The sequence below is a fragment of the Bombus affinis genome, unplaced genomic scaffold (genome assembly GCF_024516045.1).
Source record: "Bombus affinis isolate iyBomAffi1 unplaced genomic scaffold, iyBomAffi1.2 ctg00000741.1, whole genome shotgun sequence".
Lineage (NCBI taxonomy): Eukaryota > Metazoa > Arthropoda > Insecta > Hymenoptera > Apidae > Bombus > Bombus affinis.
In genome coordinates, this window is record NW_026109324.1 from 25,001 (window position 1) to 35,000 (window position 10,000).

The window sequence follows — 10,000 nt, forward strand, 5'->3', positions numbered from 1 at the left end:
CGCACACGATTTCTACGATTTCCGACGAACGTGGCTTTGGGCCAGGGCCGGCGGGCAGAGAGATACGCGAACGACGGGGAAAATTCGTCCCGATACAAGTAACGCGTACTCTCCGATCTCCGCGCAACGCCTGGGGATCATCTCCCTAAGTCATCAGCGCTCGAAGAAATCACGTGTGCGTTCCCGGATCTACGGCTCTCTTTCGGGGATAAATTACAAGCACAGAGTATGTTAAACGCAACGACGACCCATCGATGCGACGGTCCTCGTCGTTGTCAGTCGCTCGCGCAGAGTATATCTCTACGCACGAAGAGACGGAGTGGGCATTAGATCCCTGGGGCTATTCGAGTAAAACGTCTTAAGAAAAGACGGTTGTACGGCAAAATTCCGCACCGTTACCAAGTTTACTTTTATCTGAGGCTGTTCTCCTTCTCTCCTCTCTCGACCGAGTTCCCATATTTGCTTTCTCTCAGTCTCGCCAAAATAATATTCATTTAAGACGACGTCGGGGGCGCGGACATCGTGCTCATCGAAAACCTGCAAACGTATGCAAATCTGCTGATATGAAAAAAAAATCGGTCACGAGGACAACACTACGTATATATATATATATATATATATATATATATAATATATTCGATAACCGACACGAAGCGGTGCATAAGCGGGCGGTCGTACGAAAGGACGACTCACGACGCCGCTAGCACTCACGCAGGTCCGTGACGGTTCTCTCCGCTCTTATTCGTATCCTTCTTCGTGCGCTTCCTCCGACTCTGAAACGTTCTACGTATCGTAAGAACGACGGCGGGTTGTCGAAGGCACCAAGGGACAGAGAGAGACAGAGGTAGAGTTTCGTAGTGTCTCCCGTGAACACGATAGTTTATATATCGAGCATGCGTACGAATTGCACGGTCTCGACACGACCGCGACGAACGCCGACGAGCGTCCAACAATCGCTCGTACGTCGCGTACGTTCTCTCGCGTCCGCTCTTGTTCGTATCCTTCTTCGTGCGCTTCCTCCGACTCTGAAACGTTCTACGTATCGTAAGAACGACGGCGGGTTGTCGAAGGCACCAAGGGACAGAGAGAGACAGATAGAGAGGAACGACACGCAACGCAAGCAGTCTTAGGTTTACGTGAGCAACCCTCAGCCAGGCGTGGTCCAGGAATTGTATCCGTGGACCGCAATGTGCGTTCGAAATGTCGATGTTCATGTGTCCTGCAGTTCACACGTTGACGCGCAATTAGCTGCGTTCTTCATCGACCCACGAGCCAAGTGATCCACCGTTCAGGGTAATCTTTTCATATATTTTTTAAAACTCTTGTACTCCATGTACTCTTAATACTCGGTTCGAGCGAAGCCGAGATCCGACACGACCGACCAACGGGAATCGGACGCGCAGAAGTCGCCGGAAGATCGACGACACGAAAACGTTCGAAAATGAAATCCGACGAACGCGCGAAGATACGCGCGTCCGCCGGCCGGGCGAAAAGTACATTATGATATATAACAACCATCGAGATCGAAGCTCCGTTCGTCAGGAAACGACGGGGATATAACACCCGATTCTGAATCCTCTGTGCAGCACACGATCTCGCGAAGAAATACGCACGGTGGCTAGCCCATATATATATATATGTGTGTGTGTGTATATATAATACGATATGCATTCCTCTCGTCCAATTATTCAAGAAAAAGAGCGTGCGCCTCCATCGTTCGGGTGATGTAAAGATTCGATGGGACTCGCGCGACCCTCGGCCTCGAGCGGTCTTTCCTCCCAATATCCAGAAGCCGAGCTTTGAAAAAACTCTAGCGACGGCACGGGTGTCCGACTCACGACATCGAGGCTTCGAAGTCGGCGATCTCCTCCGAACGGATGGCGATCGCGACGACTCAAAGCGTGAAAAATCGACGAAAGAGAACACATCTCCGTTCAGGTGATTGTTTTTTTTAAAAAATAAAAAAATTCGATGGGACTCGCATCCATCTACCTCGCGCGGTCTTTCTTCCCAATATCCAGAAGCCGAGCTTTGAAAAAACTTCAGCGACGGCACGGGTGTCCGACTCACGACAACGAGGATAGACAGCCTGCGGTCCCCTCTGAACGGGTTATATGCGACGAACTAGACGAAACTTTAGTCGTTCAGGTGGTATAAAAAAAAAAAATTCGATGGGACGCACGCGCAGCCGTCGTCCTCGAGCGGTCTTTCTTCCCAATATCCAGAAGCCGAGCTTTGAAAAAACTCTAGCGACGGCACGGGTGTCCGACTCACGACATCGAGGGTAGACAGCCTGCGGTCCCCTCTGAACCAACTTCGGCTAGACTAGTTACGAATCGTTGCTACGCATCGTCATCATAGTCATCGTCATCATCATCATTATCATAGCGGGCCAACATCCACGCAATGCGTTTTCGTTCTAGGTTACCCGATCCACGAGTATGTTACAAGTGGTTTCGTTATTTCGAACAAAACGACATACGAAGAACACACGCCCTATGGGTAGGAAGCACGTTTCGAGAACGACCGAGAGCGGTGAAAGAGACGAAAGGTCGACGCGCATAAGGTATCCATGGATCTTCGAAGAGAACCTTCGAAGATATGTCGGTATCCTTTCTACATGCGCGACTCGCTACTCGTACTTTCGCTCTCGTCGACTCGTTTTAGTCGCTTCGTTCGATCCCAAAGAGGAGTCTTCGATGTCCCGTTGCTAGGAGGAGAGCAAACGCAACACAGACCACGAAACATAGAAGAGAATAGGCGAGCATGATCTCTCCGACACGAGGCACTTTAGAGATTTTGTTATTCGTTTGTACGGTCTCCACGACGCAAAAAAAAAAATACGAGATCGTGGCGGCGGGTCTTTCTGTATACGGCCTCACGCAAGCGCCTCGATCTCATTTCTCTTTACGGGTGGTTTCCATTCGTAATTTTTCGTTCGATATTCGTGTCAAAGTTTAATTTTCGAAAGCTCAAGTTCCCATTTATAGTTTTATTATAAAATCATAATATTCGCAGACGGCGGGTCTTTCTGTGTACGACCTCACGCAGGCGCCTCGAATTCGTTTATGTATGTATATATATATATATATATATATATATGTATCTCTTCATCCCGATGATCGAGAGAGAGTGCCACCTTCTCTTCATATAGTTTCGTAGCTGGAGGGTCGTCTCCTCCTTATGTCTTTTCATCATTTTGCCAACGGAGTAAGCCACGCTCCGGGCGAATTTAACTGTTCTTTGTTAAAGTATATAGCTTGTTGATACGTCGTATATACTTTGGTTCGTCGATATAGGAGGAGTACGGCTCCTTACCGACTTATACAGTTTCGTATTTTTCAAGTGTTCAAGTCAAATTCTTTAAGTTTTTGTGTTATATCGTTAATGATCCTTCCGCAGGTTCACCTACGGAAACCTTGTTACGACTTTTACTTCCTCTAAATGATCAAGTTTGGTCATCTTCCCGGTAACATCGGCAATGCTTATCACATTGGCCGCGCACCAGTCCGAAGACCTCACTAAATCATTCAATCGGTAGTAGCGACGGGCGGTGTGTACAAAGGGCAGGGACGTAATCAACGCGAGCTTATGACTCGCGCTTACTGGGAATTCCTCGTTCATGGGGAATAATTGCAAGCCCCAATCCCTAGCACGAAGGAGGTTCAGCGGGTTACCCGGGCCTTTCGGCCAGGGAAAACACGCTGATTCCTTCAGTGTAGCGCGCGTGCGGCCCAGAACATCTAAGGGCATCACAGACCTGTTATTGCTCAATCTCGTGCGGCTAGAAGCCGCCTGTTCCTCTAAGAAGATTTGTTTGTACGTTGGTAGTAAAAACCCACCGACCGAAGCCGGGGGCCTTCGAGATACCATAAGTTACGTCTATTTAGCAGGCTAGAGTCTCGTTCGTTATCGGAATTAACCAGACAAATCGCTCCACCAACTAAGAACGGCCATGCACCACCACCCACCGAATCAAGAAAGAGCTATCAATCTGTCAATCCTTCCGGTGTCCGGGCCTGGTGAGGTTTCCCGTGTTGAGTCAAATTAAGCCGCAGGCTCCACTCCTGGTGGTGCCCTTCCGTCAATTCCTTTAAGTTTCAGCTTTGCAACCATACTTCCCCCGGAACCCAAAAGCTTTGGTTTCCCGGAAGCTGCCCGCCGAGTCATCGGAGGAACTTCGGCGGATCGCTGGCTGGCATCGTTTATGGTTAGAACTAGGGCGGTATCTGATCGCCTTCGAACCTCTAACTTTCGTTCTTGATTAATGAAAACATTTTTGGCAAATGCTTTCGCTTCTGTCCGTCTTGCGACGATCCAAGAATTTCACCTCTAACGTCGCAATACGAATGCCCCCATCTGTCCCTATTAATCATTACCTCGGGGCTCCGAAAACCAACAAAATAGAACCGAGGTCCTATTCCATTATTCCATGCACACAGTATTCAGGCGAAGGTAGCCTGCTTTAAGCACTCTAATTTGTTCAAAGTAAACGTATCGGCCCACCTCGACACTCAGTGAAGAGCACCGCGATGGGATATTAGTTGGACCGCCCGCGAGGAGCTAAGCCCACCGATAGGACGTACCACATAATGCCAGTTAAACACCGCGAGCGGTGAACCGACACTGTGACACACAGATTCAACTACGAGCTTTTTAACCGCAACAACTTTAATATACGCTATTGGAGCTGGAATTACCGCGGCTGCTGGCACCAGACTTGCCCTCCAATTGGTCCTCGTTAAAGGATTTAAAGTGTACTCATTCCGATTACGGGGCCTCGGATGAGTCCCGTATCGTTATTTTTCGTCACTACCTCCCCGTGCCGGGAGTGGGTAATTTGCGCGCCTGCTGCCTTCCTTGGATGTGGTAGCTGTTTCTCAGGCTCCCTCTCCGGAATCGAACCCTGATTCCCCGTTACCCGTTACAACCATGGTAGGCGCAGAACCTACCATCGACAGTTGATAAGGCAGACATTTGAAAGATGCGTCGCCGGTGCTAGATGACCATGCGATCAGCACAAAGTTATTCAGAGTCACCAAAACAAACGATGGACGGACAGACGAGCCATCCGCCACCGATTGGTTTTGATCTAATAAAAGCATTCCTACCATCTCTGGTCGGAATCTGTTTGCATGTATTAGCTCTAGAATTACCACAGTTATCCAAGTAAATGTAGGTATGATCTAAGAAACCATAACTGATTTAATGAGCCATTCGCGGTTTCACCTTAATGCGGCATGTACTGAGACATGCATGGCTTAATCTTTGAGACAAGCATATGACTACTGGCAGGATCAACCAGGGATCTTATAATATATTCCCAAAAACCAGCATTTTCGTTTAAAAGTTCTCTCTGTGTCGTAGGTGGGACGTAAGCACCGTACGACGAGACTTTTCATTTTATATATATATGTAATATGACTTAGAGAGCAACGTTCCATGGTTCAGTAACAACGTCACTCAGCCACTTTAATTCTCCTCCTCTCTCACCATCATATATCGATACAAAGATTCATACTTCACAGAATTATTTCTGTTTGTAACTTTTCTCCTCCAACTTCTCTCGTAGAATATAACTTAGCGGTAAAGCACGTATACGCATGCTGGACATACCGTAAGAATATTCTTTTATAAGCTTCAACACCTCTGTAGAGACGCGTTACCAGAAGATAACGCACTCTACAGAACGCCAAAAGGACCATCGTGCAGCTACAAATAGCTTACAACCGATGGTCTCTGCAAGAATGGCTACTCCGTAAGTACAAGCACACACGCATCCAACTTTTGTCAAATACGTGCACACAGGTCACCAGCTTCCCGACTAAGGGGAAGCTTGCCACGTTAACGGTCATTACGTCCTAGACTTCGACCCGCGGCGCAGCAGTGTAGAGAAAAAACCAGTACGAGAACGGAGGAACAGTCGAGAAATAGCGTAAAATACACTAAGACTCGAGGAGCGGTGACTGAATTCTCAACCGAGGCCGTAGAATAGCCACGCGCCCAGCGCTGTTCCGACCGAACCGTCCGGCTCGACGCTTCTCTTATAGATACCAAGGGGCCGGCCGGAAGGCCGGCGCCGGTCGGGCTAGCGGCCGCGCGCTTATGGTGCAAAACCTCCGTAGCAACGTACCGTTCGGAAGGGACGCTGGAACTTAGTCGCTCGCACGTTCAATAACTACTATATAAAGGCGATATCCAACCATCGAAATATTTTACCACAAGCATTATTAACATATTATAAATGCATTTTTACCAAAAAATTAATTTTTTTTTCACCGAAAAATTGCATCAGTAAACATACAGTTTTATCGACTATGGACGAAAAATAACTTTATAATCGATTAAAACACGTTAAAATAACACGAAATATGTAAAAAGATATATACCTTGTAACATTAATTAACGAAAAAATTGCAAAAATATCCCAGTCGTATCAGTCCGACGGAAGCTAATTTTTCAAAAAATTCGACAAAAATGTTTAATCCGATTGTATTTAATAGAGATATAACGATCCCTGTCAAAAAAATTATACCTTATAACGCTTTTTAACGAAATAACTCGAAATAACCATTTCGGACTTTTCGCACCGGCCGAACTTCTTCAAAGTCCCAACGTCCCGTCGCATAGTTCCGTTTCTAGAAAACGTTCCAGCGACCAAATAAACGCTTAATCCCGACGTAAAACGTCGAGATACGTCCATTTGTGCAAAAATATTCCTACCTTGTAACACTTTTAAGCGAGATAACTCGAAAAAACGTGTTCGATACGGAAATTTTTCAAAGTCCCAACGAAAAAATCGAAACTTTGTAGAAGGTCTTGGGGACGACATAAACGCTTAATCCCGACGTAAAACGTCGAGATACGTCGATTTATGCAAAAATATTCCTACCTTGTAACACTTTTAAGCGAGATAACTCGAAAAAACCTTTTCGGTCTTTTCGCACCGGCCGAACTTCTTCAAAGTCCCAACGTCCCGTCGCATAGTTCCGTTTCTAGAAAACGTTCCAGCGACCAAATAAACGCTTAATCCCGACGTAAAACGTCGAGATACGTCCATTTATGCAAAAATATTCCTACCTTGTAACACTTTTAAGCGAGATAACTCGAAAAAACCTTTTCGGTCCTTTCGCACCGGCCGAACTTCTTCAAAGTCCCAACGTCCCGTCGCATAGTTCCGTTTCTAGAAAACGTTCCAGCGACCAAATAAACGCTTAATCCCGACGTAAAACGTCGAGATACGTCCATTTATGCAAATATATTCCTACCTTGTAACACTTTTAAGCGAGATAACTCGAAAAAACCTTTTCGGTCTTTTCGCACCGGCCGAACTTCTTCAAAGTCCCAACGTCCCGTCGCATAGTTCCGTTTCTAGAAAACGTTCCAGCGACCAAATAAACGCTTAATCCCGACGTAAAACGTCGAGATACGTCCATTTATGCAAATATATTCCTACCTTGTAACACTTTTAAGCGAGATAACTCGAAAAAACCTTTTCGGTCTTTTCGCACCGGCCGAACTTCTTCAAAGTCCCAACGTCCCGTCGCATAGTTCCGTTTCTAGAAAACGTTCCACCGACCAAATAAACGCTTAATCCCGACGTAAAACGTCGAGATACGTCCATTTATGCAAAAATATTCCTACCTTGTAACACTTTTAAGCGAGATAACTCGAAAAAACCTTTTCGGTCTTTTCGCACCGGCCGAACTTCTTCAAAGTCCCAACGTCCCGTCGCATAGTTCCGTTTCTAGAAAACGTTCCAGCGACCAAATAAACGCTTAATCCCGACGTAAAACGTCGAGATACGTCCATTTATGCAAATATATTCCTACCTTGTAACACTTTTAAGCGAGATAACTCGAAAAAACCTTTTCGGTCTTTTCGCACCGGCCGAACTTCTTCAAAGTCCCAACGTCCCGTCGCATAGTTCCGTTTCTAGAAAACGTTCCAGCGACCAAATAAACGCTTAATCCCGACGTAAAACGTCGAGATACGTCCATTTATGCAAAAATATTCCTACCTTGTAACACTTTTAAGCGAGATAACTCGAAAAAACCTTTTCGGTCTTTTCGCACCGGCCGAACTTCTTCAAAGTCCCAACGTCCCGTCGCATAGTTCCGTTTCTAGAAAACGTTCCAGCGACCAAATAAACGCTTAATCCCGACGTAAAACGTCGAGATACGTCCATTTATGCAAATATATTCCTACCTTGTAACACTTTTAAGCGAGATAACTCGAAAAAACCTTTTCGGTCTTTTCGCACCGGCCGAACTTCTTCAAAGTCCCAACGTCCCGTCGCATAGTTCCGTTTCTAGAAAACGTTCCACCGACCAAATAAACGCTTAATCCCGACGTAAAACGTCGAGATACGTCCATTTATGCAAAAATATTCCTACCTTGTAACACTTTTAAGCGAGATAACTCGAAAAAACCTTTTCGGTCTTTTCGCACCGGCCGAACTTCTTCAAAGTCCCAACGTCCCGTCGCATAGTTCCGTTTCTAGAAAACGTTCCAGCGACCAAATAAACGCTTAATCCCGACGTAAAACGTCGAGATACGTCCATTTATGCAAATATATTCCTACCTTGTAACACTTTTAAGCGAGATAACTCGAAAAAACCTTTTCGGTCTTTTCGCACCGGCCGAACTTCTTCAAAGTCCCAACGTCCCGTCGCATAGTTCCGTTTCTAGAAAACGTTCCAGCGACCAAATAAACGCTTAATCCCGACGTAAAACGTCGAGATACGTCCATTTATGCAAAAATATTCCTACCTTGTAACACTTTTAAGCGAGATAACTCGAAAAAACCTTTTCGGTCCTTTCGCACCGGCCGAACTTCTTCAAAGTCCCAACGTCCCGTCGCATAGTTCCGTTTCTAGAAAACGTTCCAGCGACCAAATAAACGCTTAATCCCGACGTAAAACGTCGAGATACGTCCATTTATGCAAATATATTCCTACCTTGTAACACTTTTAAGCGAGATAACTCGAAAAAACCTTTTCGGTCTTTTCGCACCGGCCGAACTTCTTCAAAGTCCCAACGTCCCGTCGCATAGTTCCGTTTCTAGAAAACGTTCCAGCGACCAAATAAACGCTTAATCCCGACGTAAAACGTCGAGATACGTCCATTTATGCAAAAATATTCCTACCTTGTAACACTTTTAAGCGAGATAACTCGAAAAAACGTGTTCGATACGGAAATTTTTCAAAGTCCCAACGAAAAAATCGAAACTTTGTAGAAGGTCTTGGGGACGACATAAACGCTTAATCCCGACGTAAAACGTCGAGATACGTCGATTTATGCAAAAATATTCCTACCTTGTAACACTTTTAAGCGAGATAACTCGAAAAAACCTTTTCGGTCTTTTCGCACCGGCCGAACTTCTTCAAAGTCCCAACGTCCCGTCGCATAGTTCCGTTTCTAGAAAACGTTCCAGCGACCAAATAAACGCTTAATCCCGACGTAAAACGTCGAGATACGTCCATTTATGCAAAAATATTCCTACCTTGTAACACTTTTAAGCGAGATAACTCGAAAAAACGTGTTCGATACGGAAATTTTTCCATGTCCCAACGAAAAAATCGAAACTTTGTAGAAGGTCTTGGGGACGACATAAACGCTTAATCCCGACGTAAAACGTCGAGATACGTCGATTTATGCAAAAATATTCCTACCTTGTAACACTTTTAAGCGAGATAACTCGAAAAAACCTTTTCGGTCTTTTCGCACCGGCCGAACTTCTTCAAAGTCCCAACGTCCCGTCGCATAGTTCCGTTTCTAGAAAACGTTCCAGCGACCAAATAAACGCTTAATCCCGACGTAAAACGTCGAGATACGTCCATTTATGCAAAAATATTCCTACCTTGTAACACTTTTAAGCGAGATAACTCGAAAAAACGTGTTCGATACGGAAATTTTTCCATGTCCCAATGTGCAATTCGAAACTTTTTAGAACGTTTCAAGAACAAAATTAACGCTTAATCCCGATGTATTTAATTAG

General features: G+C 45.5%; 2 non-coding genes across 2 annotated transcripts; both read right to left on the reverse strand.

The window, feature by feature from the left end:
* Positions 1-1,141: 1,141 nt before the first annotated feature.
* Positions 1,142-1,296, reverse strand: LOC126928244 (5.8S ribosomal RNA). The gene has a single exon (XR_007716471.1). It is a non-coding gene; the product is annotated as a 5.8S ribosomal RNA (ribosomal RNA).
* Positions 1,297-3,385: 2,089 nt separating this feature from the next.
* Positions 3,386-5,308, reverse strand: LOC126928247 (small subunit ribosomal RNA). Its single transcript, XR_007716473.1, has one exon. It is a non-coding gene; the product is annotated as a small subunit ribosomal RNA (ribosomal RNA).
* Positions 5,309-10,000: the final 4,692 nt, after the last annotated feature.